Source organism: Thalassophryne amazonica, chromosome 4 (assembly GCF_902500255.1).
Source record: "Thalassophryne amazonica chromosome 4, fThaAma1.1, whole genome shotgun sequence".
NCBI lineage: Eukaryota > Metazoa > Chordata > Actinopteri > Batrachoidiformes > Batrachoididae > Thalassophryne > Thalassophryne amazonica.
In genome coordinates this window covers 51,441,312-51,460,687 of record NC_047106.1, presented here as the reverse complement: position 1 = coordinate 51,460,687, position 19,376 = coordinate 51,441,312, and the positions used below count along the sequence as shown (strand labels likewise).

Here is a 19,376-nt window from a genome sequence, read left to right as displayed (position 1 = left end):
CGTAGTTCTAGTACCATATACTCCATGATTTCAGTTCTCTTACAAGACTGGCTCAGGAACCTGCAGCTCCCTAATTTCCACCACTATGAGCAGGCTGACTGTTGGCTCTGCAGGCACCCCCAGCGTGGCATTATTATTTTTCCAGTTATTGTAAATAAATATCTTTTTCACAACCAGTTCTGTTCCTTGCTCCCAGCATTTGAGTTCATCGTCTGTACCGTCCCGTCCGGACCTCTAACCATAACATGAACTAAATACATACTCCTGACATTTGATCACATCTAATTTAGCTTATGAAAAGCCACTTCTAACAGCACTTTGACCTTGAAAATTTTTTCCAAGGTAAAAATTTGGAAACTGGAAATTGGAAACTAGTGCGGTGCTCTAGTTTGAGAATGCTTCACTTTCATTAAAGAGATTGTAATCTGAAATCTTTCTTTGAGGCAAAAATTACAAAAACTGTCACTCTTCAACTACATACAGACCTGACTGCACCCCTACAAAAAAGCAATAAATAAATAAATGAGCTTTTATACTTTTTCACAGTGCTGTAGATTTGTTTTGTGTAGAATCATGGAATTACGGTGCATCCGTAAAGTATTCACAGCGCTTCAATTTTTTTCACATTTTCTTATGTTACAGCCTTCTTTCAAAATGGATTAATTTTTTTTTTTTCTACATAATGACAATGAGAAAAAAGGTTTAGTTTTATTTTTGCAATAATAATAATAATAATAATAAAACAAAGAAATCACATGTACATAAGCCTCCATCATCCGTAAATGAAAGAAGTTTGGATCCACCAGGACTCTTCCTAGAGCTGGCTGCCTGTTTAAACTGAGTGATCGGGGAGAAGGGCCTTAGTCAGGGAGGTGACCAAGAACCCAATGGTCACTCTGTCAGAGCTCCAGCATTCCTCTGTGGAGAGAGGAGAACCTTCCAGAAGGACAACCATTTCTACAGCAATCCACTAATCAGGCCTGTATGGTAGAGTGGCCAGACGGAAGCCACTCCTTAGTAAAAAGCACATGGCAGCCCACCTGGAATTTGCCAGAAGGCACCTGAAGGACTCCATGAGAAACAAAATTCTCTGGTCTGATGAGATAAAGATTGAACTCTTTGGTATGAATGTCAGGCATCATGTTTGGTGGAAACCAGGTACCATCCCTACAGTGAAGCATGGTGGACAGTGAAGCATGGTGGTGGCAGCATCATACTGTGGGGATGTTTTAAGCAGCAGGAACTGGGAGACTAGTCAGGATTGAGGGAAAGATGAATGCACCAACGTACAGAGACATTGTAGATGAAAACCTGCTCCAGAGCGCCCTTGACCTCAGACTGGGGTGACTGTTCATCTTTCATCAGGACATAGTAGAGAAGTTTGAATCTTCGACTGGATTGGGTTCCTTTCAATTTTGGTCCCTTTGATTTTGGCTCCTCTAGTGGGTAACTCAGACCACCTTGTGGAGAACACACAAGATTTTGTGAACAAGATCAAGGACCTGCAGCTGGAGGCAGATGAAACAATCGTGTCATTTGATGTGACTTCGTTGTTCACCTGCATCTCCACCGCTGAGGCCGTCTCAGCTGTGAGGCAGAGACTGCTGGAGGATATGTCTCTACTTGAAAGGACCAAACTTACACCAGACCACATCTGCCAACTCTTGGAGATCTGTCTTAACACCACATATTTCCTGTTTAGGGGGAATTACTACAGGCAGATTCATGGTTGTGCAATGGGGTCGCCGGTATCCCCCATTGTGGCCAGTCTGTACATGGAGCAAGTGGAAAAGACAGCCTTGACATCTTTCACGGGCATCTCTCCCAGTCACTGGTTCAGATATGTTGATGACACATGGGTTTAAATCAAGCAACAGGAAGTTGAGGACTTTACAGAACACATCAACTCGGTGGACGCCAATATCAAGTTCACACGTGAGGATGCCAGAAACAACCATTTAGCCTTCTTGGACTGTGATGTTACGATTGGAGAGAACAGGCAGCTCCAGACAGGGGTTTACAGAAAACCAGATCACACTGACCAATATCTGCTCTTTGGCTCAAACCACCCCCTTGAACACAAGCTCGGGTTGATCAGGACGCTTCAACACAGAGCCCTACAGGTGCCCACAACTGCAGAGGGAAGGGCTAAAGAACAACAACTTGTCCGGAAAGCCCTCACAGTATGTGGGTACCCACAATGGTCCCTGGACAAAGTGCAGAAGTCCCAGAGAACAAAGAGACCAGATAGACAGGAGACGGAGACAAGAAGAAGAGGAGTGTCTCTCCCTTATTTAGCAGGAGTAGGGGAAAAACTACAGAGGATCTTCAGACAGCACAAAATCCCAGTTTACTTTAAACCGGTTAACACCTTGAGATAGAAATTACTTCACCCTAAGGACAGGATCCCTAGTTACAAACAGAGCAATGTAGTGTATTCTATCAGATGTCAGGAAAACTGTAACAAACACTACATAGGTGAGACTAAGCAACCTTTACACAAAAGGCTATACCAGCACCGCAGAGAGGGCGCCAGTGGACTTCACTCTGCAGTTCATCTCCACCTTAAAGATGCTAACCACACGTTTGAGGACAAGGAAGTTAAAATATTAGCCAGAGAGAAGAAATGGTTTGAGAGAGGGGTCAAGGAGGCATTCTTTGTGAAATGTTTGAAATCCAGCCTTAACCGGGGAGGGGGTCTGAGACACGCTTTATCTCCTGTTTACAATGGGGTACTCAGGTCAAAGCAGTTTCAGTCTTTTGTTCATAGTAATGAGTCATTCACGTCATCAACAGAGTCGTCAAGGGAGCCATCAAGAGAGGGTCCGTCCCATCATTAGGAGGGACAGCTGCCCTGTCATTAGGAGGGTGCTAACTAGAGCACAATAGGTGCTAATTAGAGCTATTGTTTAGTCACTGACCTATAGCAGTCTGCCTCTCGGTAGGAGGGGTCTGGTTAGGTTTAAAACTCCAGGTTTTGTGACTTCTTGATTATTCTTCTCTACAACAGTCAAGACAGAAGTCAGACCACCAGAGCAAGAATTTTAGCTGAGGAAGCTTCTGCGATTTGAAGCGAAACGTCCTCGCATCAAGCAACCCAGTCCAGTCGAAGATTCAAGCTTCTCTACTATGGAAACCAGCTGGACAACTGAGAGCCTACACAGAAACAATTCATCAGGACAGTGACCCTAAGCACACAGCCAAGATATCAAAGGAGTGGCTTCAGGACAACTCTGTGAACATCCATGAGTGGCCCAAACAGAGCCCAGAGCTGAATCTGATTGAACATCTCTGGAGAGATCTGAAAATGACTGTGTACTGACGCTCTCCATTCAACCTGATGGAGCTTGAGAGGTGCTGCAAAGAGGAATGGACAAAACTGCCCAAAGGTAGGTGTACCAAGCTTGTGGCATCATATTGAAGACTTGAGGTTGTAATTGCTGCCAAAGGTGTATCGACAAAGTATTGAGCAAAGGGTGTGAATACTTATGTACGCGTCGTACGTGTCGTGTACGTGTCGTTTTGTTTTTGTTTTTAAATAAATACATTTGGAAAAATTTCAAAAGCAGTTTTTTCATGTTCTCATTATGGGGTGTTATGAGTAAAATTTTGAGCAAAAAAATGAATTTACTCCATTTTAGAATAAGGCTGTAAAATAAAATGTGGAAAAAGGGAAGTACCGTGAATACTTTCCAGATGCACTGCAGATGAAGAGAACTGATGTCTGTATTTAACCCCTTAATACCTATTGTCGCATATATGCTACAATATCTGACTCAAATATGCAACATACCAAACTGACCAGTATGCCTGTTGTCGCAAATTTGCAACATACCATTATTGTTATTATAACATTATAACGTAAATTATTACCAAAATACCAAAATTAGTATTTATTTTTTGTGCAAAAGTGTAATTAATAATCTCAACATTATTTACCATCTACTTAAAGGCAAAAACACACACAAAACATTTTTTATATACAGCTATATAAATTCAGGCGTTAAGGGGTTAATGGACTCAACGGAATCAAGCTGTTTTGTCAGTTTTCTCCATAAGCAGGTTATTCATTAATTTGTCTATACCGGCTTACTGCAATTAAGGGTCATGGTGGCGGTGGGGCAGGGGGTGGTGTGTGAGGCATGTTACACCCTGGGCAGGACATCAGTCTATTGCAGGACCACATATTGACAGACTAACAAACACATTCACACCTTCGGTCAATTTAAAGTTCCCAGTTCACCTAATCTGCATGTCTTTAGAAGTGGGAGAAAGCCGGAGTATCCGGAGTGAACCCACACGAACATGGGGAGAACATGCAAACTCCACACACAAAGGTCCAGGCGGGAAGAGATCCCAGGACCTTCTTTCTGTGAGTTTCTAATTAACAATGATTTTGACAGTGTTTGGTGGTGACATTCTCCTTGTGTCATACAACAGTTTATTAAATTTTGATGATGGTTAAAATTTGGTGGTGATGTGAAAGAATTCATTTTCTTTCTTCAGCCTCTATGTTTTTCCCTTTGTCACTCTTTAACATCCTTTTACTTTATAACTGTTACTTGGTGGATCTTTGTGCTCTCTGAGCGTCCTGTTTTTGTGATTTTTATCACTCATGATGAAACTATGTTGTTTAGACTTCAGCCATTTGATGTTGCTCTAACCCTTAAATAAGCCATTACAAAAGCCTGTTTCTGTTTAGCAGTGAGACTAATAATGCCTTGTGTTGTCTTTTGGTACAGTTTGTGTGCCAAGTGCTCAGAATCCATCTCTGTACGGCTCTTACTTCTCTTTTTCTAAAACTCATGCATGCGCACGAAGGTTCAAGCTTGGCTGATGCAAGTGCACATGATTCAAATCCATATAGTTTTTGCAAAAAATAAAAAGGTCGGATAGTTTTCTAACAGACCTCGTATTTAGCGGTATTAATATTCACGTTTACATTATGAATATGTACGTATATGTACGTTATGTATTAAAATAGCGGTATTTAATTTGGCGACCTTGTCTAACTCGCGAAATTCGCATAATAAATCCCCCGCAAATATTTGTACCTTTACAGTATTTGCAACAGGAAGGAGAAGCTCCCTTGATTTCTCAGCTTATACATACAAACATGTTTTTACAAACCAGACAAGTGTAATTGTGTGTCTACATGGGTATTTACAAGCCTACTAATCTGTTTGATATCAGAGGAGGATAGGGACCAGGGAGCAAAAATTCTCAACCCCCATGGGAAAAGTTTATCTAGCAGTTTCCCCTTTCATCACTTAAGGGATTACTCTGGGAGAGGAAATTGAAACTTGAGGGTGTGTGATAATAGCTGTGTAACAGTTAGTGCTTGTTGCTTATTATCAATGAAAAGAAAATACATAACGTTGATATCCTGATCAGAAAAAAATCAGCAGAAAAAAATCAGCAGAATTCTCGGGGGGGGGGGGGTGGTTGAACCCCTGAACCTCCTCTATATACGGGCATGTATGTCCACATACATATGTGCATGCATTCATATGTGACGTTATAAATTGTATATGTCGATAGATTTTTGAATAACTTGACACATAATTACAATAAAGATTTCACAATTGTTTGATTTAAATAATTATTTTGAGATTGACTTACTAGGTGAGTATCCACATTTATTTCCACATTGTTTTAAATGTCAGTTAATTATCTTTTTTTTCCACATAGGTGGTCTGTGGGGTGGACAGCACCGAGGCTGAGACGCCGTGTCTTTTTCTTCTTTTGCGGATTTTACTGCCTGTCCTATTGGTGCATTACCGCCACCAACGTGACTGGAGTGTGAAGCAGCAGACTGACAAAACAACAAAAAAACTACTGTGGCCCTGGGGCTCTTGCTGAGCAGGCGTCCACTCGCACAGTGCACCCTTCATCGCTTCCCGACTCACACCAGTACCCAGATATTTCTCTGCTGACTTCACAATCAGTGCCAACTCTACAGGTGCAGCACTTCAGCGATGCATCTTCTGCACATAATCATTCTTTCTTCCACAGCTGCCAAAGCGGCGTCTGCTCCCGCATGCAGCCGCAACATGACCAAACTGTTGATAGTTGTAACACCTGAGTGGTGGTGGCACATAAAGCCTGACAGCAAAACATAAATACTCTACGCAGCAACATGCCTCCATCAAAGCCAACTCACCGTCTACTCAACAGAGAGCACCTCCTGACGTCTCTCACCTTAGACACTCTCTCAGCTCATCTCATGAGAAAAAGAGTGAGACATCAGCCATCACTTCTCCCACCATCATCATCAGGACATGACAAACAACTTTATAATGGCCAGGACCTCGTCTCACTGCAGCCTGACCTTACATATGATCAAGAGAGATCCACCTTGGATTATTTGCTTGTGCTTCATCTGTCATTATAATAATAATGACTATAACAATATATAGTGGGAGAGATATGTGAATGAATGAATTTGTCACACAGACTCAACAAGAACAAAAAAAAAAACCTCATAAATAGGACAATTTAACAGTGAACCTGTGTGACCTAAAGGGTATGGGTAGAAGCAAAAGCTTATAAACGCCCACGCCGTTTCCATACAATATGTGAAACCAGTGCGCATTTTTTTCAATCAGGATGTCAGTTGTACAAGTTTGATTTAATATCTCATTTTGTATAGAACTGATTAAGAATTTGTAAATTCCTTGTTTTGTTTTGTTTTTTTAGCTATTATTACCTCTAGAAGCTGTCAGCAGAGGGGTGAAGCTGGCGTCTGTCTCTTCACAGACAGTGGTCTTTGGATCGAGATCTGCCTCAAAAATGTTCCTTTAAATTCTTTCTTTGAGAGATTGCTTTGTTGCATACTTGATTTCTATTGGCTGCTCTTGTTTTGTTTAGGGGCGCTACAGCAGTTCTTCGCCGATAGCTCTTCCAGATGTTTGTTAGGAATGGAGGGGGCACAGGTGGCCATGAACCAAGCACCTTCTGTTTGTGAATCAAGCATGCTAATTAGAGTTGGCACAACACCACTTTTTCATGTCCAACACTGGAACCTTCAGTATCGTCCGATACTAATACCAGTCTGATACCTTTTCCCTGTCTTAAAACAACTAATTTGTTCTTCTTCTTCTTTCGGTTGTTCCCGTTAGGGGTCGCCACAGCAGATCAATCGTTTCCATTTCACCCTGTCCTCTGTATCTTCCTCAGTCACTCCAACCACCTGCATGTCTTCCCTCAGCACATCCATCAACCTCCTCTTTGGCCTCCCTCTTCTCCTCCTGCCTGGTGGCATCATCTTCAACATCCTTCTCCCTATATACCCTGGGGCATCCGGTGCAAAAAAAAAAAAAAAAAAAAAGCCAACCCAAACATGCAGAACACAAAACAACAAAATTTAGCTTGGATGCAGGTTGCTAACCGAGCCATCTTACAAAACATCAACTCACACAGTGAAACAAATATTCCACTCCCCAAAAGGAAAACTATATGCGACCCGAAACGTGGCTCAGATGTGGAATTGAAGACAAATCATCCGATTTGCCAACACCACACCACCCCCCACTCTCCAATCTGATCCAGTAATTTTGACCAATATTGGACTGATACTAATCCAAAATACTGAATCAGCTCACCCACAGTGCTGGTAGACTTAACAAAAGTTATAACTCTGATGAAGGCAGGTATGAACTGAGGACACTTGTAGTTTTGGTTTTCCTTAATGTACTTCCGTACTATGGTGTAGAACACAAATTTTTTTTGAGTGTCTTAAAGTTTAGCAATACATTGTAAACTTCATGAGTTTATCTTTCAGTGGAAGTTTAAACGCGTCACTGTACAGTGCAGTGGCATGTTGAGGGAGCCACGTTTAATCTTGTGTTATCTACGCTGGGCGGCCCTGCACTGAGCAGTTTTAATTATTCATTAATCAGGGGCGATGGGTATGTAGCGGGCCCACAATTGATTCTTTCAGACATTTTTCTCTTCTGGTTGAGTGTGGAGAAAAACTAAGACCCTCTCAAAAATTCTTCTTCCATTCTATCCTTCCTATCTTTGTTCCTCTGCATGTCCTTATCTGCTTTCTTACTCTTTGCCTCTTTCTAATATCATCACCTCTGCTCATATCTGCTATTTCATATGGAGGAAAATGTGATCAATTTGGACTTTTCTATGAAATATTACAAATATGCTAAGGCATTATTTTCAAGTCATGAAGGAAGGAAGGAAGGAAGGAAGGAAGGAAGGAAGGAAGGAAGGAAGGAAGGAAGGAAGGAAGGAAGGAAGGAAGGAAGCCAAGTGGCAGGTGAATGTCAGACAGCACTGCACAGCAGTAATGGTGGAATTTCTGTCTGTGTGTCATGTTAGCAGCAGTGGCGCCTCTAGAAAGCCATTCAGTGACATGTGATATTTACAGATCTGTGCTAACAAATATTTAATGAACATTAGCTAGCAGCTCCAACATGGCAGCACTGCTGAAAAAAAGAAAAAAAAACTTAAATAATGGCTTTGATTTTGTGAACTGGCTACTTTGGTTATCTGAAAGCAATTACAACAGATGATTTTGCAAACTCTTTTTTTTTTAAACTGAACAAAATTATGGAAATGCATTTAATTTTACAATAACTATTGGGTGTAAAAGAAATATCCTTCCTGTGAGATCAGATATTTAATTTAATTTGCAAAAGTTATACAGAAAGTCAAAATCTTACAAAACCATGGAACTGGCCTGGGTCCTGGATGGCAACCACCCAGGCAGGATGTCCTTGGTCTTCTCCAGCCACTGTGGTTCTCAACACTGAGGACCACAGTGTTGAGGTGGGGATGTTGCTCTTATTTATAAACCTAGGTTTAGTCTATTAGCTGTTGGGGGTCACAAATATAATTCAGTTGAACATCTGATTCTCCGCTCTGCCCATGATGCTATGTATTACCAAGGTCAGAAGAATAAAAATCAGCTGTATTACTTTATCACTGTATATAGGCCCCCTGGCCCATACTCTGAATTCTTAGATGAATTTGGTGAGTTCATCTCTAACTTGTCAACTAGTGCAGATTGTGATGTATTAGACCAGGGGTAGGCAACCTGTTCCAGAAAGAGCCATGAGGGTGCAGGTTTTCTTTGCAGCCACTGACTCCACCAGGTGATTTCACTGATTAACTGATTCCATCTGCTCAAAGTGATATTAATCAGTAAAATCACCTGGTGGAGTCAGTGGCTGCAAAGAAAACCTGCACCCTCATGGCTCTTTCTGGAACAGGTTGCCTACCCCTGTATTAGACTATAAAAGGGCCATTACTCCTGTGGCTACTGTGTGGTGCTGTAAACATGTCACTGGCCATCCAAGGTGTGACAAATAAACCAGTTGCAATGTACCTCTGCTCGTCTGTCTGGCTTGTTCAACTGTGTGCATGTCGATGCCATGTATGTGAGTAATTCTTCTGCTGCAAGACTAATGAGTCGCAACACAGATAACATGCTGATTATCGTGACTTCAACATTCATATAAATAAGGCTTCTGATCCACTCTGCAAATCATTTGTGGAAATTATGGATGCATTAGGATTCCAGCAATGCATTCAGGATTCGATGCACATTAGTGGAAATACCCTGGATTTGATTGTCACACGTGGTATTGCTGTCACAGATATTGACATCATGCCTCTTGCATCAGTCTCTGATCACTCACTTATTAGGTTTACAATTTTGCTGCCGTGTTTAGTGGAACAACAACCTTATTTATCACTGCAACAACGCATCAACTCCTCAACTACAACTGAACTCAAAGTTAGACTGCCTGATATATTAGCTTCACATTTGGAAAATGACCAATCAGTAGATAGTCTTGTGGACAGTTTAAACTCAACGCTCAAAAGTACACTCAACATGATTGTGCCACCTTTATTAAAACCACACCCCCACAAAACACAGTTACCTTGATTCAATGATCACTTGTGTGACCTCAAGCATAAAGCTAGAGGTTTAGAACAGAAATGGCGTAGTTCAAAATTAGAAGTATTCCACCTTGCATGGTGTGATGCTAGCTTAGACTATAAGCATGCACTACTGGCTACAAAGCGGACCTATTACTCTGATTTGATCATCAAAAACAAACATAACTCAAAGTTGTTGTTCGACACGGTGGCAACACTAATGCATGGACAACCACCTGTAAGTCGCTCTCCTATTACAGCACAAGGTTTCTTGGATTACTTCGAGAAGAAAATAGATGACATTAGGTTAAACATATCCCAGCATGCCTTAACCCAGCCACTACACCCTGCTATTGAGGTGGGCGCCATTACTGATGTTTTACCTACATTTACGGAATTTGATAGTATCTCACCAAGCGTGCTGATGAACCTCGTAATGTCTACAAAAAACACAACCTGCTTATTTGATCTTATACCAACAAAACTGTTTAAGGACCTGTGGCCCACTCTTGGGCCGACTGTGCTGGAAATGATTAATCTGTCATTATCCTCTGGATCTGTTCCTAAATGTTTCAAATCTGCAGTGATTAAACCATTACTTAAGAAATCTAATCTTGACCCTAGTATATTGAAAAACTTTAGGCCCATATGAAATCTATCATTTTGCTCTAAAATTCTGGAAAAGGTGGTTTCACAGCAGCTCGTGGATCACCTTACTGAGAATAAGGTCTTTGAGCCACTGCAGTCTGCTTTTAGGAAAGATCACTCCACAGAGACAGCTCTCACTAAAGTAGTGAATGATCTTCTGCTTGCAATGGATTCAGACACCACTACGGTTCTGGTGTTGTTAGAGCTTAGTTCTGCGTTTGATACCGTGAATCATCATATTTTACTTGATAGGCTGGAGAATCATTTTGGGATTACTGGGAGTGCCCTTGCATGGTTGACATCATACCTGACCAGTCGTTCTCACTGAGTTTTGTACAATAACACTACCTCTAACCTTAGTGACATGAAATTTGGGGTTCCACAGGGGTTCATCTTAGGCCCCCTGCTTTTCTCCTTTTATATAGCACCCCTTGGGCACATAATGCGGTGTTTTGGGATTACCTTTCATTGCTATGCTGATGATGCTCAGTTATACATGCCAATAACTGCTGGTAATCTCATCCACATAAAATCCTTAGAAGATTGCCTTGCATCAGTGAAAAGTTGGTTTTCTAGTAATTTGCTATTTTAAAACTCTGGTAAGACTGAAATGATGGTTCTTGGTCCAGTGAGACATCTGCATCAATTTGACCAGCTAACGCTTAGCCTAGGCTTGTGTGTCATACATCACACTGATAAAGTGAGGAACCTTGGGGTAATTTTTGATCCTACATTGTCCTTTGACTTCCACATTAGAAATACTATAAGGACTGCTTTCTTCCACCAGCAAAAGATTCATCCCGTCCTTTCTATGGCTGATGCTGAGACCCTGATTCATGCATTTGTTTCCTCTAGATTGGACTACTGCAGTGTTCTATTTTCTGATTTACTGCAGTCCAGCATTAGGGGTTTCCAATTGTGGGACGACATCGCGCCACTTATGTGGAAAAAAAAAAGTCATACAACCCACTGGATGCGAACCCGCACCATCCAAAAGCTCTGATTTCCAGTTAGAGACTTTACCACTGAGCTACAGAGCTGTTCTTTGAAAGCTGCAGGAATCTGCCTCATATCAGGAAGGATATGGAAGTATTACAAAAAAATTTAAATCACACTATACAAAAACACATTTATTGTTTGTCCATGTCCATCCAAACACAGTATGTGGTGTCCAGCTGGAATGTCCAGATCCACAGATTTCCACACCCGCTTCAGAGGGATGGACACACCTCCTGTCAGTTCAGTGCACACACCAAAGGTACACTTGTGTGGGACTTAGACAAATTTCTCTGCGAGTACAAAAGTGATTGTCTGCAGTCTGTTGTCATGCCAAGAGTGCGACTGGCCACACATTTTCTAAGTGCCATGCAAGCAGTGTTAGATGTTTGTGTATGTCACCTGGAATTTGGCCGGCACCTACCTCGAGAGGGTGTGATGGGTTTGCAGAGTGCACACTAGGTCTTTCAAGCGCTGGGTGCGAAAATAGTTGTAGCAACAGGTGCACAAGGTGCTGGAGACAGGGGCGACATTATATGGTTTGCACACAAGTCCTGCATCATGCGCACTAAGTGTGCACTTCATCCAAACTTTGCGTGTGAAGGGGCCCTTAGTAAAGAGACTGGGCCACGGCCTCAACTTTATCTAAATTCTGGGTCTTTTAGTGAAGCATAGGGCTAGTGGCCACCGATCACCTTAGTATTTCTTCTGGTTTTTTTATTGCTTAATGCTGACAAATTATACTGTATTTGTTGTCTTTCTGATGCCTGATTCTGTTTTTTCTCTCTGTTTGAGGTGTAGCTCCATCCAGAAATGGCAGTGGTGTCTTCTTCTGCAAGCCTCCCGTCCTGGACACCAACACGGAGTTCCAAAATTTCATGTATATTCGTTTTGTCAATTGTGTCGATAGCATGGCCCAAGCAGAGGGTCACCCCTTTGAATCTGGTCTACTTGAGGTTCCTTCTGTTGGGAAAGTGTAGTGACACGGACCCACAACAGGGGGCGTAAATGAACGGACAATGAATGAGCCAAAAAGATAACAATTTACTGTTGTGAATGTGCACAACGAAATACAGACAATCACAGACTTTGAATTCAGTCAATATATAAAGGTGACGTGTGGGCAGGCTCAAGGATAGAAGACGTCTGTCCAGAGAAGAGCCGGGTCCCACACAATTTCCACCGCCAACGGATCTGGAGCACACTGGAGCCGCCAAGTCCCGAATCCCCAGGTGGCCACCATCTCCAGCTGTCAGACCTGGTACTGCTGGCAGGAGGCAGAAACAGTTAATGGTGGGTGTGTGTGTACACACCCAGTAAAACAGTCAGCAACAGTCTCTCCGTTATCGGGTGGGGAAAAAACACCTCCACCTCCGAAACAAGTACACAGTTTATGCAGAGTCTGTATTCCTACTTATTGAAGTTCGGAGTGAGGAGTGAAGTGCGTCACTCCTCCACCATCTGCGAACCCAGCCTCCAGCTACAAGTAGCGTGAATACGGAAACCTGCAAACAGTTCAAGAGAGATTACGTGCATCTGGCACAACAATGCCTGAGAATTTTACCTGAAGGTAAGACGATATCTCGGCAGCGAGGTGGAGATGCTGTCCGGTTTTTATTGGGTTGATGATGATGAGTGGCACCTGCCACTCCCGGCTGCTCCCTGGAGGCGGCTGCGCCCTCTCGTGCCTGAAGCCCGCACTTCAGGCAGGGCGCCTTCTGGTGGTGGGCCAGCAGTACCTCCTCTTCAGCAGCCCACACAACACCTTCCTCAAATCATTAGAGGGAGTTTTTCCTTACCACCTGTGTGCTTGCTTGGTAAGGTTAGACCTTATTTGTGTGAAGCGCCTTGAGGCAACTTTGTTGTGATTTGGCGCTATATAAATGAAAATAAATTAAATTAAAATTAATTAAACCTCTGTGCTGGATCACACCAAGCATCAACCTGACACCATGTGAAATGAAGCCTACACAGAAGTGCAGTACCTTGACTGGCCTCTTGAGGGTGGCTCCAAAACAGAGCACTTTCCCATGTTAAAATGTCCAACTTTAGAGCAGAAATAAACATGTTTACAGGTTGGTACAAAAAAAACGGATTTGGTCTCTATATAGTGAATCCAGAAAGTATTCACAGTGCTTCACTTTTTCCACATTTTGTTATGTTACAACCTTATTCCAAAATTGAATAAATTAACTTTTTCCCTGAATATTCTACTCACAACACCCCACAATGACAACATGAAAAAGTTAATTTTTTATTTTTTCAAGTTTATTAAAAATAAGAAATCACGTGTACATAAACTGAACACTTTTGTTTTTGCTCCCATTTTTCACGAGCTGAACTCAAAGATCTTAAGCATTTTCTACATACACAAAAGACCTATTTCTCTCAAATACTGTTCACAAATCCGTCTAAATCTGTGAGTGAGAGCTTTTCCTATGCTGAGATAGTCCATCCTACCTCACAGGTGTGGCATATCAAGATGCTGATTAGACAGCATGATTTTTGCGCAGGTGTGCCTTAGGCTGGCCACAATAAAAGGCCACTCTAATGTTCAGTTTTATCACACAACACAATGCCACAGATATGACAGGTTTTGGGGGAGAATGCAATTGGCATGCTGCAGGAATGTCCACCAGAGCTGTTGCTCGTGAACTGAATGTTCAGTTCTCTACCATAAGCCGTCTCCAAAGGCATTTCAGAGAATTTAGCAGTACATCCAACTGGCCTCACAACCACAGACCACATGTAACCACACCAGCCCAGGACCTCCACATCCAGCATGTTTACATCCAAGATCATCTGAGACCAGCCACCTGGACAGCTGCTGCAACAATCAGTTTGTAGAACCAAAGAATTTCTGCATGTGCTTGTCATCCTCATCATGGTCTTGACCTGAGTGCAGTTTGTCATCTTAACTGACTTGAGTGGGCAAATGCTCGCACCTGGTTGCTGATCAACTCTATGCGAAGGTGATGTGTTGCACTGTGTGAGGTAAATGGTGATCACACCAGATACTGGCTGGTTTTCTGACCCCCCCATAAAGCAAAACTGCACATTCCAAAGTGACCTTTTATTGTGGCCAGCCTCAGGCACACCTGTACAATAATCATGCTGTCTAATCACCATCTTGATATGCCACACCTGTGAGGTGGGATGGATTATCTCAGCAAAGGAGAAGTGCTCACTTACACAGATTTGAGAGAAATAGGTATTTTGTGTATACTGTATAGAAAATGTTTTAGATCTTTGACTTCAGCTCATGAAAAATGGAAGTAAAACCAAAAATGTTGCATTTGTATTTTTGTTTAGTGTATATATTCACACCCTTTGCTCAATACTTTGTTGATACACCTTTGGCAGCAATTACAGCCTCAAGTCTTCTTGAATATGAAGCCACAAGCTTGGTACACCTATCTTTGGGCAGTTTCGTCCATTCCTCTTTGCAACACCTCTCAAGCTCCATCAGCTTGAATGGAAGTGTTGGTGCACAGCCATCTTCAGATCTCTCCAGAGATCTTCAATCAGATTCAGGTCTGGGCTCTGGCTGGGCCACTCAAGGACATTCACAGAGTTGTCCTGAAGCCACTCCTTTGATATCTTGGCTGTGTCCTTGGGGTCATTGTCCTGCTGAAAGATGAATCGTCACTCCAGTCTGAGGTCAAGAGCGCTCTGGAGCAGGTTTTCATCCAGGATGTCTCTGTACATTGCTGCATTCATCGTTCCCTCAATCCTGACTAGTCTCCCAGTTCCTGCTGATGAAAAACATCCCCACAGCATGATGCTGCCACCACCATGCTTCACTGTACGGATGGTGCCTGGTTTCCAAACATGATGCCTGGCATTCACACCAAAGAGTTCAGTCTTTGTCTCATCAGATCAGAGAATTTTGTTTCTCACAGTCTGAGAGTCCTTCAGGTGCCTTTTGGCAAACTCCAGGTGGGCTGCCATGTGCCTTTTACTAAGGAGTGGCTTCTGTCTGGTCACTCTATCATACAGGCCTGATTGATGGATTACTGCAGAGACGGTTGTCTTTCTGAGAGGTTCTCGTGTCTCCACAGAGGAATGATGGCGCTCTGACAGAGTGACCATCGGATTCTTAGTCACCTCCCTGACTAAGGCCCTTCTTATGTACATCACATGTACATGTGATCTGAATGAATGAATTATCAAAACGTTTAATTACGTGACTGGGTTGTCTGACCATAATGCCATCTTCTTCTCAAGAAAACTTACACAAAAACATTTTGATGATTCATATAGGCCAAATGCAAAAGTCTTACCTAAAACAATAATTCCCAAAAAAAATACTACCAAATCTTGTGGCAGCTCTGCAAAGTTGTGATTGGAATGAAATCACTCAAAGTAAAGATGTTGAAAATAGCAGCTGCCTGTTTCACAAGAAAATTAACAAAGTAATGTTAAATTTTACCAAAAGGGGAAGCCACAACAAAAGAAAGAGAAATCTATTACCATGGATAAATGATGAATGTAAGAAATGGATGAGAGACAGAGATGAGCAACTAAAAAAATATATTAAATCCCATCTCATCACAGACAGGAATACATTTACCTCACTAAGAAATAAGGTTACTCACATTATGCGAAAGGTTAAAGCAACTTTTTTCATGAATATAATTTCTGAAGCAAATGGAAATTCCAAAAAGATCTGGCAAAGTTTAAATAAATTAATGGGGAAGGATAAAAAAAAACAAAACAAGAAATTGAGTTAAAAATGAACAATATTGCTGTGACTGATCCAGATCTATTGACAAATGAATTTAATAATTATTTCCTCAATTCTGTGAGGGAAATAATTATTTCCATCTCCTGATCTCAAACCAAAGTCCATTGATCTCACACAGCCTGTTTTTAATTTACGTGAAATAACAGGGCTGGAAGTGTCCAAAATTAATGGTTCACTAAAAAATTTGAAAGCTGAAGACATTCATGGACTAGATACTCATCTCCTAAAATTATGCAAAGAGTCCCTTATTGCACCAATAACACACATAGTTAATTTATCACTTAAACAGAGAGTTGTCCCATCGTCCTGGAAACTGGCCACAGTCACCCCAATCTTTAAATCTGGTGACAGTTCAAATATATCCAATTATCGACCAATCTGTATACTTCCAGTCATTTCCAAGGTTGTTGAGAGATGGGTAGCAAATATTATAAATGAACATTTAAATTATAGTCCCTTTAATCTACATGCTATGGGTTCAGAGCAAACCACTCCACTGAATCAGCAAACAGCTTCTTTATAGAAAAGGTGAAAAGTAAATTGGATATATATCCTTGTGTTGGTGCAGTGTTCCTTGACCTTAAAAAGGCTTTCGACACTGTTAACCATGAAATTCTAACAAAATTAACAGACTTCAATTTTTTGCCAGAGGCAATTCAGTGGCTTAAATCATATTTATCCTCAAGAAAACAATGTGTACAAATTAACAGTGTAAAATCATCGGTCTTGGATGTCTCTGTTGGTGTGCCGCAAGGATCAATACTTGGTCCTCTGTTATTCTCCCTGTACATAAATTATCTTCCCAAAATATGTAATAACGTGAATTTCCAAATGTATGCAGATGATGCTGTAATTTATACTCATGCAAGGAGCATTAAAGAGGCAGCTTCTATTCTGACCTCAGCCATGGAGCAAGTAAATGACTGGCTTTTTAAATCATGTTTGCTTCTCAATTCCAAAAAAACGGTCTGTTTGATGTTCTCAAAGCAATCAAAAGAAATAAAAGGTTCCGGAGTATTCTTGAGAGGAGAAGAATTACAACTTGTCACAGAATTCAAGTACCTCGGCGTGATACTTGATTCCACTTTGTCCTTCAAAAATCATATTAAAAAACTTGCCAATACTGTCAAATTTAACCTTAAAAATTTTAAACAAATCAGGTCTTTTCTAACACTTGGTGCTGCCAGAATGCTTCTCCATTCAATGATTTTATCTCATATTGAATATTGCATCACAAGTTGGTCTCTCACCACAGTTACCAATTTGAAATTAATTGAATCACTGTACAAAAAAATCTCTTAAAGTTTTTGACTGAAAACCTAATTCTTTTCATGTATGTAATATTTTAAATAAGTACAATCTTTTCAATTTTGAAAATTTTATACATTTTAAGTATGTATGCTTCATTTATAAAGCGCTACATGGACTAGCCCCACCTCCAGTGTCCCTTGTTTAAACCTAAGATTTCAAGTGGCCTGAGAACCAGGGCCTCCTCCAGAGGAGACTGTGAGGTCCCCCACAGGAGAACAACTTTTGGACAGAACACTCTCTCTGTGAGGGCCACTAACATCTGGAACAGTCTTCCTCTGCACATACGGGAGAGCCCTACATTGATCAGGTTTAGAGCTCAACTCAAACTATGGCTGAAAACAAACCAGTCATGTGACCACTAGACTTTTAACATTCCCTTGTGTTGTTTATTTCATATATTATATTTTCTTTCTTATGTATTTGCCTGCCTAGGGACTACGGATGAAAACTAGCTTTGTAGCTATAATCCGGCATATTTACATTTGTTTTTATACTGATGTTCATTAATGTGCATTGTCCCTATTCAAATAAATAAATAAAATAAAAAAATAAATCTCTTTTTTCACATTGTCAATATGGTGCATTGTGTATAGAATTGTGAAGAAAAGAAAAAGAATTTCATCCATTTTGGAATAAGACTGCAACATAACAAAATGTGGAAAAGGTGGAGCGCTGTGAATACTTTCCGGATACACCGTAGATAGTTTCCTTCTCATTGGCTACGTTTACATGCCATTAATATTCGGGTTAAGGTCAATATTCCGGTTTCTGAATCATTAGGAATAACCCGTTTACATGCTTAAGCAGACAGAGTTACTCCTGTATACATGGTCATTGGTATCATTTGGAATATCCCCATCTAAACAGCGACGCACGTCTTCCACCGGTGCTTGATTTGGTCTGGCGTTCGTGCAAATCCTGCTTCGCGTAACTTTTCAGCCACCTTCTTGTGAATGTCACTATCTCGGTACTTTCTACTGTCAATAAAAAACATTATATTCATGTCTTTCACGATACTAATGAAGTACTCAGTTTCTTCCTCGCTCCAAAAGTGTGATGCTGTGCTGCCGCATCTGGATTTCCCCTTGCTTGTTTACCTCTTCTGTGGTGTCCGGTGGGTTGCGTGCGCCGCATACAAGTAGTTGCCGTACTCAAAAGACCAAGATTCCTTGCGGATAGGACATGCGCAGAACACAAAATAATGTTCCTTTCTATGGGGATATCCCAATACGCATTTATATGACCTGATATTCAGGTTAGAAAAGGAGTAACCCAGGGGTCATATTCGGGTTTTTAAAAGCTGGAATATGAGCATATTCAGGTTTTTGCGGGTGTTTACATGGCCGTGCGCAACCGGGTTATTGCTAATATTCCGGTTATGAAAGGGTTATGAAAGGGTTATTGGCTGCATGTAAACATAGTCAATGACAGCTGTACGGGGGGATTTTTTCTAACTTCTCAGTTTAAGACATTTTAATCCATTCGCTGTTTCGCAGTTGTGAATCTCGTGCCGTCTCGCGGTCCATGACTCACGCAAGAGGTCGGTTTCAGCAGAGTTCCGTGTGACAGACCGAATGGTCCCCTTTAAAAATCAGTCCCCCCTGCCTTCACTGCGTATGCATCATTAGCCATGGTTCACTGATTATCGCCTCCTTTCTGCTTCAAACTACACTCCAGTCATCATCTATCTCAGTGACAGATATCTGAAGCTTTTGTACAACAATCATTTCCACATAAATTCAGCATTATTTCATAATAAAAGACGGAGGAAGCG

General features: G+C 41.4%; 1 long non-coding RNA gene across 1 annotated transcript; it reads right to left on the bottom strand.

Moving 5' to 3' along the window:
- Positions 1-474: 474 nt before the first annotated feature.
- On the bottom strand, positions 475-18,147 carry LOC117508216. The gene is made up of 3 exons (XR_004560014.1): positions 17,959-18,147; positions 16,501-16,506; positions 475-485 (listed from the first exon to the last, which is right to left on the bottom strand). It is a non-coding gene; the product is annotated as an uncharacterized LOC117508216 (long non-coding RNA).
- Between the last annotated feature and the right edge of the window lie 1,229 nt (positions 18,148-19,376).